Source organism: Monomorium pharaonis, chromosome 2, assembly GCF_013373865.1.
Source record: "Monomorium pharaonis isolate MP-MQ-018 chromosome 2, ASM1337386v2, whole genome shotgun sequence".
Lineage (NCBI taxonomy): Eukaryota > Metazoa > Arthropoda > Insecta > Hymenoptera > Formicidae > Monomorium > Monomorium pharaonis.
In genome coordinates, this window is record NC_050468.1 from 16,547,009 (window position 1) to 16,561,992 (window position 14,984).

A 14,984-nucleotide genomic window follows, 5' to 3' on the forward strand; every position below is an offset into this window, starting at 1 on the left:
ACATCGTTAATACTGCAGTAGAAGAATTATTCGCATGCAACGTCAATAAATTCTTTACATTTTTTCTTATTGATAGTATTTTTATCAAAAGTTTTCACAATACTGTTTTTATATTTTCTTAATTCGTGTTTTAAGCGTATACTGAGAAAAATGCGTGATATTTGCGACTATAATATAGTTGCACAGTAAAACAATTATAGTCAAGAATATTATTTTTATAGTAATCATTATTATAATATTAGTAATAATAATCATATGTTTATATATATATAGTGATTGCTTCATGATACAACTTACTCTATAAAAATTTTGGTTATGGCACCATATCATAAGTTGTACAGACAAATATTATGATTATGAAAACTTTAATGTAGTTTAAACAAGCTATAATCGAATACTTATATAAATATGGTTGGGTCCAAAAATGACTACAAAAATATGATGATTTTGTGATTACTGCAAATGATTTTTTCTTCCGGTGTACGTAATTTATTAATCATAACATTGAAATTTGAAAAGTAATGATGATTATATTATTAAATAATAATTAAATTATATTAATAAACCTATTTACATATTATTTATAAAAATATTTATAAATATTATTTCCCGATTTCCTCAATATTTAGAATTAATAGAATATTGAATTTTATTACCTTTATTCTATTTTATTATAACTACACATACAAAAACTATATATTGCTTATATGTTAAACCGTACAACCTGAGAAAAAGCTTTTAGTTGCCAAAACAAAATCAAGGATTGCTTAAAGGGAACAATTACCATTGCAAATCATTTCTCATCATTTGTTATTTTAAGAAATATATTGTCTAAAATACAAATCACATTTGTTCACTTAGAGTTCAATGGCTACAACAGCAAATCAAACGTAACAAATTATTTGTTTCCACAATAAAGTCATTTGCTGTCCTACATCAGCAAATTATTTGCTACAGTAGCTTCTGTCTTGTTAATTTAACAAAAATATTTCTCTCAGTGTTTATTTAGTAATTCTGTTATTCGCAAAATATTATTTACTAGAATCATTGTCTCTGTTAAGAAGTTTATTTGCTCCCTTTATCTAGTCGAAATATTTACGATGCAAAAGATATGGCTAAAATACTCTCGTCAGGGAATACGTAGCACATTTCGAAGAGAGTTTACGACGAGGACTTTAAGCTTACCACTAAATCTTGGCTCAAAAAGTTACGTATGAAAATACGATAGAATACGGCAAATCTCTGAAATAATATCTCTTCACATATTTATACCTTTCGCTAATGCACAGTATAAAATAATCATGATAGCATGAGGAAGACTGTGCTTCTCTAGTTTGCGCGTAAAATATGTTAAAACGTTTAATATATATAAAATAATATATTTGAAATACTTACAACAATTTATATTTATATTATTTATTATGTGTTCGTTTTAAAACTTATAAATTTGTCATTAAAAACTTTCGTACAAAATCATGTTATTCTCCTATTATTTATTACTTTACTTGTAAAATATATCTTTATTAATAAATGCCAAAAATTACATCTCTAAATAAATTTCTAAAAAATGTATCTTACACTAAACAAAAAATTTACTAGATTAAAATAAATATTTTTTCAAATCAAAGATAATATTTTCTATAATTTAGAAAATGTATTATATATTTCCTAGATTGATAGAAAATGTATAATACATTTTCTAAATTATAGAAAATAATATCTTATTTGAAATAAATATTATTTATTTTTTACAAAACTTTTGCTTCGTACTATTTGAAAAAATATTTATTCCAATCTAATAAATTTTTTTTTCAGTGTAGATTAGCTATAACCTTTCCGCTACTACATAAATATAGAAATGTTTTGTGTACCAAACCTGAGTCTACTTAAATCTTATATCATTTTATTATGTATGTGTACATATGTGTAATTTAATATAATAATTAGGAAATATAGAAAACTGAAGAAATTTCTTACATTAAAAGTTATTAATATATTTACATAAGATTAATATATTATAAAGAATATTAATATAAATATTATAATTATTCATTATTACACACGATTTATCTTTCCTCTTAATCAATTTTGGTACTAAAAAGTATAACTTAAAACATCTACTTCCATATCTATTTGTATAAATTATTCCAAGTATTATATGCATCTCATATAGCATGCATGGCATACATGCAGAGACAATCAATAAATCGTCAATAATGTCACTTAATTAATTAGACATTAATTAACGTGCTCGGATGCATGCTATGTCAATATGAAACATCGGCACTTACACTCAAGACATTTCGTGCAACAAGTACAACACACACTTTCTGTTGAACGTAGCTGTGCACAGTACCTGGCGATCGTTTCGCACTCAACACTCCGAGTTGCTCGAGCACGTCGAAATTAGGGACTTTCCCCCCGAAGTAGTCACCTCGATGTTACGTGCCGGCGTAATGACGGCTATTCTCGCTGCTATTTTCAGTCGGAATATTGAATAAAAATATGATCGCGGAAATATGCAAATTTAATTTTTTGTAAATATCTACAAAATATCTCAGTTTTGCAATTTTTTCCGCTCCTTCAGCTCCTTATATCTGCTCAAGGTAATTGACTAGTTTATAATATTTTTTTTAGAGAATGGCCCCAAGAATAGTTAAATAGATAAAGTTGTAGCGATATGCTCTAATATCGCATGAATTGGTCGAATTAATCTCCATACGGATGACATTTCATCAAAAAATATGGTCTCTTCTTTTTGGTCCATTCGTCGTAATGTATTCAGCGACGATCTCAATTAATTTCAATGTTACAAATGAAATATCTTCATGATTCCGAGATGTCTTTCGTTGATTCTTAGAGTACATAAATTTTTTTAACCAACTCCAAGTAAAAGATAACTGTAATAAAGAATATCAACAACCATTTAAAATGTGATTTAATAATCTAGAGAAGTTAATTTTGCAATTATAAATGTCCATAAAAATAAAATTTGTCTTTTTTATTAAATGCTTATTAAACACTTTTTTATTAAATTAATATAAATTATACCACAATTGATCAAATTGTATAATATCATTTTAATATTAAAATTAATTTAATTATACTTTCTCAATGTTATATTTATTTCAACATCTTTTATTTTTTCTATTTCTTTATTTATAGTAAAAGCAAAACGTTACACGTTAAAAAAACATTTTAAAATGTTTCATCAAATTCCTTTAATTTTAATTAAATTAAATTTATTATCTACATTATATTTATAATAATTAATAATATATTAATGATTACTAAATAAATTTTTTAGAATACAAATTGACATATTAGCGAAAAAAGGATAATTCTTTAATTAAAAATATTACTTTTATATTAAGTTCTTTAAGTCAAAATAATAAATATTGCAAGCGTTAACCACTGTTAATGCGGTTTTCAAATGCACTTAGTGTTGACGCAAGTAGCTGTCTACGTCAAAGGGCAGATAGCTCAAATGCAGTTAAGATGATAGGGCACAAGTTGAGTAAATACTTAAAGAGAATAGCAAAGTACTGTCTACTATATATACGTTTATCACGATATATCTAATTCAATAGAAACAGTGATTTATGCCAACGGTAAAGTCAAATTTCTCTTATACTGCATTATTATACTAGTTGCAAAATCAGAAAAATTTTTATTAATCCATGATTCATTTGAAAATATTCAAAATGATAATTATAATATACATTATACATATATATATTTAAAATTATAATTATATGTATATTCTAATATGTTAAATTATTACGTTACGGCTATTAATATTTCTAATAAAAAAAAGAGAAAGAGAGATTAGAGAGATAAACAATTTCTATTAGACAAATAATTTCATTAAATTCGAACTTAAGGAGTGTTGTATCATCTAATAATTTATTTTATTGCGCGTACATGTGTAAAGAGCATAATTAATAAATGTAGTTTCTAAAGCCATATATTGTTTAATTACATTATTAAATTATTTTAAGAACAATTCTATTATCTTTAAGAGAAAATTGTGTTTCAATTATATGAGTATATGGTCTGTAATATACTGAAAAATAAATTAGAGAACATAATCTTTGTTACAAAATCTCATTTCAATACTAAAAGCTTGTCAAAGAAACTAATTTGAAGAAATTGTAATCAACGGACATGACAATAAAGATTGCTGAAATTCAGACCTACTTTTCAAGAAAAGGTTCAGAAACTAGTTTGATAAAGTAATAGTTTAACGTCAAGTATTGTAATTTACAATTTTAATCATTACAACTTCTGCTTCAGTAGTAAAAAATTATTTTCATAATTGGGTTACAATGTAAGAATCAATAAATTTAAAATTCTGTTAAACTACATTAAATTTCTTACAGCCTCTATCTATTTAAAGACATTAATTATAGAAAATTTTGGAATTCTATTTTCGTACCCTGAGTAAAGGTTTTACTATATGATGTCGTGACCAAAGCAGCAAACCCAACTGGCATTTTGCATTGTTACCATAACAATTTTAATCATAACAAGCAGTAAGCTTTTGTAATGCTTTTTGCGCATTAAAAAATTTGGTTCGTCATCAAAGAAGTTTGTTGGATTCGAGTCGAATAAACGAAACTCAATAAAGAGAAGCCGCTGATAGAATGATATAAATTTTATACTACACATTTTATACTACACTTTTTTATCATTTATTTTTCATTTTTGTTCATTCAATGTTCTTTGAAGTACTTCATATGGCAAAATCATATTTTATATCCGAATTTATATCCGTTGGAGAATTAATTGATATATTCAAAGTAACATAAATGTAGACTGTAAGATATTTTAGAAAAATTTGATATTTTATTGTACCCGTATATATGTATATGTACGAGCATATTCTATCAAACTAATAAATCTTTTTGTCAGAATATTCCATATTTACATGTTTATTGCTTAAAATACATTCCATAAAATAACAAAATAAAGGGAGAGAGAGAAAGAGAAAGAGAGAGAGATTGCAAATTTTTTACACATTATATAAACTCTTATTTTTCATTTAATTAAAAAATTTTTTTTTATTTAAAAAAAAATTTCAAAATTAATTTGCAAATTTCAAGAAATGCATTATAAAAAAGTTTAAATATATAAATAAATGTAGGTAATAGTAATAATATTATTACATTATTAATATATACTAATATTTTAAACAAATGAAAAAAATTTGTTTTAAAACTTTTTTTGCAAATAGATTTTAAGTTTTAAATCAATGTGTATTCCAACACGTTATAATCATAAAAGTCTTTATATAAATATAAAGTATACATATATGTGTAAAATCATTTTCTTCATTAAACACATAAAAGTATACTTCTATTTTATCTATATTTAAAACAGTTTACATTTAATCCTAAAAAAATGTTAAGTTAAATTTAATTTTTGCACACATTGTTTATTATTTTTGCAAAGTTGTGTTTTTTTTCTATTACACACTATCAGTAATTAAAAAAATTTAATGGCATAAATTCATTTATTTTCTATGATTTGTAGTTTCCAATATCAAGTGAGTCGTATTTTATCCAATAAAATCTGATCGTTTCTCACCGAAATAGGTTATATGATAGCTATTTCAATAAATTGTACAAAATTTTCTAATATTCACTTCTGTCTATTAACAATAGAAATTTGTTTGAAAGATCTCCAAATATTAATATATTATTTTGGTTTATACTCTTTTAAGATAAAAAAATTTTTAGACTTTTTATGACTATACAAATAGATACACGCAATTTTAGTTCAATATTTTTGCAAATTTCTGTCATGCTTTAAAATAAAAAATAATTTTACATAATAGTTGTGTTCTATACTATTTATACTGTTATAATACTCTTTGCATCAAATTGTTAAAATACAAATTCCACGAACACATCAGAAGAAACAAGTAATATTGTTGCGGCTCCGTATAATTAACTTTTCTCGTTGACACCTTTTGGATGGAAACAGCAAAACAGTTAGACAAAAATTAACTACGAAACTGGGTATCATAAAAATTATGACCATCTGTTTTCTGCTACTATATTTTTGACGGAACATTTAATTTATCACGGACTGTTACGAATTGGTTATATTACGATAAGAAAAGATGTCGGTTTCAGAACAAGAAAGACAAAAATAGTACTCCGCGGCAATATATTTTATATCGTGTAGCCTAAAGAAGGTTCGCGCAAATCCAATTATACATATAATCTCAGAACACAGAAAAAAAAAAGAACAACAGCAAATATGGTAGAAAATTCTCCGAATTTATTTGTAGAGAAAGAGAATTACATCGATAAAAGAGAGAGTTTATATACAAAAAAGAAACAGTTTTCTAACGTATATAAAAATTTAACTAGATTTATCTAATTAATCTAAAAATAATTTTGTTAGACCGTAAAAATAATTATGTAGAATACTCAAACTGTTAGAGTGTCAAACTCAAAGAGCATAAAAAAATTCTAAAAACTGTTCACATTAGTATTTATAATAATTATTTAAATATTTATAATAATTATTTCATAAATATTTATCAAAATATTTTAGTTTAATATTTTTGATCTTAGATTGAACAAATCAGATTCATTAAACATCATAAAAATCTTTGTGAAATATATATAAATTACATTTACATAAATATAAATTTTTGTTTTTTTATATACCATAAATATTATGTATATTATGTATAATTATGTATAAAATATTTAACCTATATTTTAATGCTGGATAAAGATTTTAAAATTTTCTCCTTGTATATGTTTAGTAGTGTATATATATGTATAGTAATATATAATACTCCATTTTCTATAATGTATGTGTGTGCTCATTTATTTTTTTTTTAAATAAATTTACAATAAATTAATAAATTTTTTCCTTTGTTAAAAGCATATAATTAGCTTTAATTTGAAAAATATAAATAAAATTTTAATATTACTTGCTTATAAAATGTTTCTCTCAGATGTGTGTAATTAAAAATATAATAAGTAAATACAACAGATAAAGAAGTACTTTCTATTCTAATGTTTTAATATTTTAATGCGTTTGTTTAACTATGTGCGGTCTAACTTTGTCAGATTGCAGAAAGCTAGTTAGTTTCTCTCTTCCTTAAAAAATTAAAAAATTATAAATAAGTAGATGACTATTACAGAAAATAAAAGCAATTATATTATTGAATAATAAATTATTATATTAACAAAATTATATAGCATTTACATTATATGTGTAAAAACAGCATTACTTTTCGATTCTCCTAATAACAAAAGCTTTTGTGCAATAATAGCAAATTTAATTCAAAGTTCAAAATTTTCAAAAGTTATAATCCAACTGTATTTATTAATAACGGAAACATATCAAGCATATTAATCTTATTATAAAAGTTGCATATTTTCTTAATAAACTGAAAATCTTTAAATGATGCGAAAATTTGCAAACATGATGAAACTTAAACCTGATTCTGTCCTTTGTGTACTTAATACATCTGACAGATGGATACTGGGCTATCTTTCCACCTTGTGCTATGCTGATAACAGACACGCGCTGTTGGGCTAAATAGTCTCCAGCAGTCTAAAGTGGAAATCGCGTTAGGTCTGTAAATGATCATAGTACAAAGGAATCCAACCGAATCAGATTCGATTACGCGTGATATTTCGCAGTTCAAAAGTCAAATACGATTTTCGCACGACTTTTCACAGCACTATCGTTATCCATAATTACACCACCTAATGCCTGTCTACTAATTTCACAGTTGTGAGATCGCAAAGAGCGGAGAATATCCGATTAATTGCGAAGCTTTTCATTCAATCCCGCCTCTGCCTTGGGGAAAACATCTCGGTGACAACGACGATGGCGACGACGTGCTTGAGTGCTCGAAGCCGTGGATCAAATTAAAGTCCGAGGTGTCGTCGCAAGACGACGACAACACAACTGCCTTTAATGAAGAGATATTGCACGTACCGGACGAGCAAAGATATCTATTTATCTTTTCAGTTATGTGTTTTATGTATATGTATATGTATATATATATATATATATTTTTTTTTATAACATATTGTATACATAAATATATACTTTTATGTTAAACCTTTTTCTTAAATAAATAATTTTAGAACAAAATGACATTTATTATTAAAGAATATTTGTAACAGTTTTTCCTATAGTCAATAGTGCGCCATTATTCTTATTATATTGCAATTATTGTAAAGTAATGTGATAGAAATACGACATTTGACATAAACCTTTGAGACGACTAAAAGAGATAAGAAAATTGTATAATTATAAAACACAACGTTATTTGTAATAGAAAATTTTTCTTTATTACTCACAAATTAAATAGCGTAAAAAATCTTTATTTTTAAATTAATGTAAAAATAAATAATTTGAGATAAAAATGTAAAAAAAAAACGTTAATTAAGCAATGTAGGAAACTATCTTGAATCCACAGATCAAATAAAATTATTTGAATAATAGTCTTAAGTAAATCAACATAACAGAAACGGATTTCTTATTTTTTCGCTTAGACAAATTTGTTTACGTTACAGCAGAGAAATGAGTTTATTTAATTCTACCTTTCGAATAAATTCTACGAGCAATCAAAATGAATCGTTAAAGGCATTCGATTGATTTCTCAAGTGCTCCGAAGGCGGAAGCAAGAATTACGCTTAACGACTCGCGGAAATTATGTATAATAAGTTTAAATAAAGTAAAACGAGAATCAAAGTAAAATTCAAAAACTTTTTAATATTCTATTGGTATGAAAAATAAGCGTTAATTAAATAACATTTCGTTTAATATTAATTTGATCATTATTAAATTTCTCACATATATCTAGTCATGCTATTTTATTTATTATTTATTATATTTTTAAAATAATATTGATCAAACTTTAATTTTGAATCACATTATTACAATCTGAAGTTTATAATCTGATAAATAAATTCAATAAATGATTGTACATTTATAATATATATTTTCATAGCAGTATTCAAATTTTTTTTTATATTGTATATAATTATGTATAAACGTTTTATTTAAAATACATTTTAAATATCTTTGTTAACACATTAAGTCCCAGAAAACTATTACAAGTATTGAATTCTTATTATATCCATCAAAACTTTTAGATTGTAAATGATATTTAGAAGTAAAAAAATTGCTCTTTCTACAAATTTAGTCAGTGAAGAAATGGCATATCTAATTGTAAGAAATACATAAAAAAGATTAAAAAATAGTACAATATAAGATAGTACAAAGTGGTTTAATCTCAATTTTTTATCAAAATAATATTAAAATACACATAAAAGCAATAAGTGTTTACAATTTTATTCTCTTTTACTTATTTCTGCCGCTTAAATTTTATAAATTACTAAAGTAATTATATCAAATTATTTTACTCTAATAAATAGAAATCATTTACTTGTCGAATTTTTGTCAATAGAAAGGCAGGATCCTTCACTTTTTATCTCTTTCTATTTTCAACTTTTATATTTCTTTCTTTTAGATATTCTCAACCGTTAGCTAAATTTTTGGAAAAAGCAACTTATTTTACTTATAAACAGTAATTGCGATCTAAAAAGGTTTTGATTAAAACCTGAATTACAAGGAGTTAAAACAGAAAATCGCTTAGGAATTTCCTGAGACTTAATCTATGTAATTAACATTAATATATTAAATCACTTAAATCCTTCTAATGGCACTAGACACTATTAATATCTTACGCTAATTACAAGAATTAATATTAACTTGTTATATATTCTCGAAATAAATAAAGTTTCTGTTTCGAACAGATTATATGGTATTACATGGATATCAAAAAACGTGTACAATGAAAACGTTCTCTTCATTGTTCTTTCATCTCAATATCGCCGAAAATGTAGGTCACGTTAACATTCGTATCAACTGGATGTACACGTAATCCTGCAATAATGGACCTTCGAACTACGAAAGCTGCTACAATCTCGGTATGAGGTCGGAATTAAGAGACGACTCCATTATTGTGATGATGTAATGACGTTTGAACACAACTCATGAATTGTCATCCGAAGTCGCTTAATTACAGTGGATCGATGGATATGCTGATTTGCATGCTTTTATGCAGTCAAAACTAAAATTAATGGATGGAAACAAATCTGATTCGACGAGCTTCCTAAACGGATAATCCGAGTAAAGAAATGTTAATAAGCATAATCCAAATATTCAACTTACTAATAGTCAAAGCTTATAATTTACATGTAATCTTCATTTCATGATTTAAACTAGACATAATTGAGACATAATAAAAACCAAAATCTAGTGACCTGTATGAAAATTAAAAGTACGAAAAAGAAGATATCTAAAAATATAAAATATAAAAGTAGTATATGTAAATGTTTATAAATAAATAAGTTTATGTAAATTATTTTTATACAATAAAAAAAAGAACACTAAATGCAAAATAAAAGTTTACGGATTTTTACAAAAAATTTCTGTAAAAGTATTAAGTAAAAGATTTAACATCAAACCAATATCAATTATTAAAAAAAAATAAAATTTATAAAAGAGAATTAACGTGATCATTAAATTTATAAATACTTTTTATTTCATTACTAATTGACGTTTTTTAATTATTAAATTGTTCATTACAAAATTACTAATAATTATCTTCTTGAGATTTCTTTATCTTCGAGATCTTTTTTTTAGTGCGTAAAGTAAATAATATCTTATAAAAGTCTTTCTCTCTTTTTCTTCATTAATATTAGAATTATACATCTCAAATTGAGAAGTAGATGTAAACACAATCATTCGTAGCAAATCAGTAAACACGCGTATCGATAAATCAATTACTCCACTAAACGCAGTTTCCCCACACATTTCATGTAATGTAACATGCAAATTACGATCCACACTGAACGCGTGAATTGTGGAAAGTCAGTTCAAAGCACAATGCTTGTTCTCAAATTAAACTTTTGTGTGTATGATTTCGAATACAAACATCAAAGAAATTCTTTATAATATTCTCTTAAGATTGAAACTTTCAATTTAAAAATAAGAAACTAAAAGTATAAATATTTAAATCTTTTCATAAAAATTATATGAGATTAAAATGACAATAATATTAATGCTATGACAAATTCTTATCAAGTAATATCATTTTTTATACACTTAAAATGGAATTTAATAAGTTAACTTAAAAATTTAGGACATATTAAAATTGATAAACAAATTCTAATAAACTTACTTTTCTTTGCTTTATGTAATTCTAATAAATAATCTGAGTAAATTTGTAAATTTAAAAATTATAAAATTAATAAAAGGGGTTTTGGTAAAATAAGATTGTTTATTCATACTTTCAATACAAAATATTTTAACCAAAAAAGTAACATTCTTAGAGTTATGTATTAAAGAACAACAAATATGCAATTTCAAAAACGATCGTAAACTTGTCACGTCGAACTTATTTATTATTTCTCTCCATCTCTTTTTCATACTCGTCGGTCATATTGTATCTACTCGTTTGTTTGCTTGAACATAAATTATCATTTATTAGCACAATTGTGCGCCTCCAAACTTTCGAATCAACTTTACAATAAACTTGGTAAGGCACAAATAGAAAATATCAAATTCTGTGCTAAAACACTTGTAGAATTAGATTTAAACTCGATCATGAATGTAATAAAGCGCAGATTGTATATTGATCAAAAGATAGTAAAGTTAAAAAAGACAATAAGGAAAAAAACTTTCATGAAACCAGCAGTACTTAGAAAGCCTTTATTGCAAAAGAACCAATTAGCAAAAGTGTATCTTCTCACAAAGCATTTTGCCGACCTCGTTCTTGTCTGTTCACTAGGAAAAGATTGAGTCTTATAGCGTCGATGACTTGCAGCACGCAAGTCAGAATGTCCTCGTACACAGAAAAAAAATGTAATACAGCCAATAACATATGTGATTGCGGGCTGCCAACTACATAAAATACTCAATACAATAATATTTGCTATTAATGCAAGTACAATGTTGATACTGCAATAGCATATATTATTGTATTGAGTATATTTTTAATTGGCAGCCCGCAATAACATATCTTATTGAATATATTGCTTTTTTTTTCAGTGTATGAATCTTTATTTAAAGATTGATGTCAAACATTACTGTAGCCAGAAATAATTATAATTTTATAATCCTTTCTATACATGGCATAACCACATAATATGAATAAAATATCTTTACAAATTTGACATTGTTTTTATTAATAATTGATTGCTTAAAGTTACAGTTTGAAATAGGTAATTTCAGTGAGATGTGAATTATTAAAAGAAGATAATAAAATATATATACACATAGGTTAATTAATAAATAATTGCAAAAATTGTAATAATCTACAAACGAAACCAGCTGACTACTTTGAAGATTAAATAAGTGGTATTTTTTCTCAATAAATAAACAAGATGTAAGTACACTAACAAAACTGTTAGACTAAATTATTTGTTTCAAAAAGTATTAAATACGTATTTACAACTAGATTTTGACTAAAAAATAATCCGATCACAGTTTATTAAGAATGAAACTATCAAAATGTCTGAAAATAAACATACAAACATATAAAATTATGTCAATTTTAGATACAGACAGTTCTTTTTCTCATAAAAGAATCATAGAATTTATAAAATATACTTTCTAAAATTACAATCAATGTATTATCACTAATTTGTAAATAAAATTTTATTATTTGCTCTCATGCTCATACAGAAATTTTGAATAATTATAAAATTAATAATCATAAAAAAATCATTTTTAGAGATTTATATAAATTCCAGTCGTAATTTTGACCAAAGGTCGATTTCGTATGACATTATTATTTGACCTACCAAATACATTTGGGAATCAAATGCACGAATCATTTAACAACGCGTAATTATTTGAACGGCCTATTTACCGCCACGTGCAATATACATGACACACGTGTGAGTGGCACACATTCTTACATTCACACACGTAATATGAATTTGTATCGCGGACAATATATGAGACTTTCACACCTAGATAACTTCAAAAGAGAGCATATGCATAAGCACACAAGATCTATTAACAAGCATTATAGTGACAAAGAACATTGTGCTAAAATAAAATTGGCTGGTTCCATTTTTTTTAATTTTGGCTACTCAATTTAGAAACTCGATTATAAACTTTTAAAATGTTAAATAAAATCTTACAGACATTAAACTAATATTGGTCGTGCATAAGATGTTTTTTCTATTATCCAATTTATTGTCTTTATTGTGTCTTTTTATAAAAATCTACTTGTGTGTGTTTGGGTGTGTGAGACATTTCTCTTTTCTATTATTAAAATTATTATACATAATACTAATCAACAGAAGCGATAAAAGATAAAACCCTTTTATAAAAAAATATTTTACAATAAAGATTAATCTTTATATTTCCTAATTATGTTTTATATGAGATTCTGTAACATGTCAAAAATTAAACAATAAATAATGGCAACATTAAAAATAATCATAGACAGTTTACATTAAAAAAATATTTTTTTTAATATTAAAAATTAAGTCTCATTGTATGTGTAACAATAAGGAACAGTTAATCTTTAATAAAACCAATTATTTTATATTTTATAGTTTAATTATACCTTTAGCACTATAGGTGCATATATGATATAATTACGCATACATAATAGAAAGGTAAAAAGAAAGGGCACTCCTTACTTTACATGTTACGTAATTATATATATACATACATTCTGTCACATATGTTATAAATTAGAAATTTAGAAATTTATTTTGTCTGTAATTATTAAATTTAAATTATAATATAATTATAATATAAATTATTTTTTGTTATTATTACTAATAAATGTAAGTACAAGCAAGAACAAATAACAAAGATAAATATAAAATAAATACAAACTTCCAAATTTTTTTAATATTAAAAAAATTTTATTTTATTAATTATTATAATAAAAATTGTTATGTCCTTTATAAAATATTTTTGTCTGTAATTTAAAAAATTAATAATATTTAAACATTGATATTTAATGTTGAAATAAAGCAAATTTTGAAATTAAGAATTCAAAAAAATGACTCAATGTAATCTGATGGTAGTAAATTATAATCAATATTTATATAATAAAAAATTATTAATAATATATTTTTTAATACAACGTATTCCTAATCATATCAGAATTATAAATTTTTAATTATATCGGAAAATAATTAAATTGCTTCATATATCACTATTTATTTAAAACTTTTATTTTAAATAATATTTAAATAGCATTAAGATAATAAATAAATAATTAATGTTTAAATAACGCCAATTATTCTAATTTTTTAATAAACTTACTTATCAGGCAAACATGTATCTAATGTTACTTTTCTTTCTAAATAAATAAAGATAGATAATAAATATTTGTCGATTAGCTTTCCAATAAACAATCGACTCTTAAAGTTTTAAATTCAAAAATATAATTCTGAATATTTGATATTCAGAGTAGAGAATATTTCGATATCTCAAGAAATGTTTGAATTTGAAAAAGAAATTTACTTATTACAATTTCGTATTATAAAAAGAAAAATGAAGACTATAACGCATTAACAACTATACTGTAACTTTATTTTTCAACGTTAAAATAATTGTCTCTGAGGGAGAGAAGGAAAGAAATATGTACAAACATATCGCATACTTTACGCACGTTTCTGAGAAATCGTTTATACAGACACGAAAGAGCATATATATGTATACAAAAACATACATAATTCGTGCGAAATAACAAAAATAATTGAGAAAAGATCACGCGAGCTGTTTGATTCTAGAATTAAATCAGGATTACAGAGACGATGGTTTTATGCATTGCATGACGTATGCCGCCTTGTCAAGTCTATTCGACCTTTTTACTATTTTTCAACGTTTCTATATTTACGACACTCTCGTTAGTACTAACAATATGCTAGCAGTTACCTAGGCTGAAGCTAGTTTAATTA

At 24.6% G+C, this 14,984-nt stretch overlaps 1 protein-coding gene across 17 annotated transcripts in view; it reads right to left on the reverse strand.

Moving 5' to 3' along the window:
- Nucleotides 1-14,984, reverse strand: part of LOC105837723 (potassium channel subfamily T member 1) — a 213,675-nt gene that overhangs the window by 125,955 nt on the left and 72,736 nt on the right. For 2 of the 17 annotated variants that reach the window (XM_036283235.1, XM_036283236.1), the window contains exon 2: nucleotides 2,357-2,900. The exons of 13 other annotated variants lie outside the window; for them this stretch is intronic. The gene's annotated coding sequence lies outside the window, so the exon portion shown is untranslated. Of the gene's footprint in view, nucleotides 1-2,291; nucleotides 2,307-2,356; nucleotides 3,032-14,984 lie in introns of those variants that run through there. 2 more of the 17 variants (XM_036283237.1, XM_036283238.1) reach the window with 2 other exon arrangements.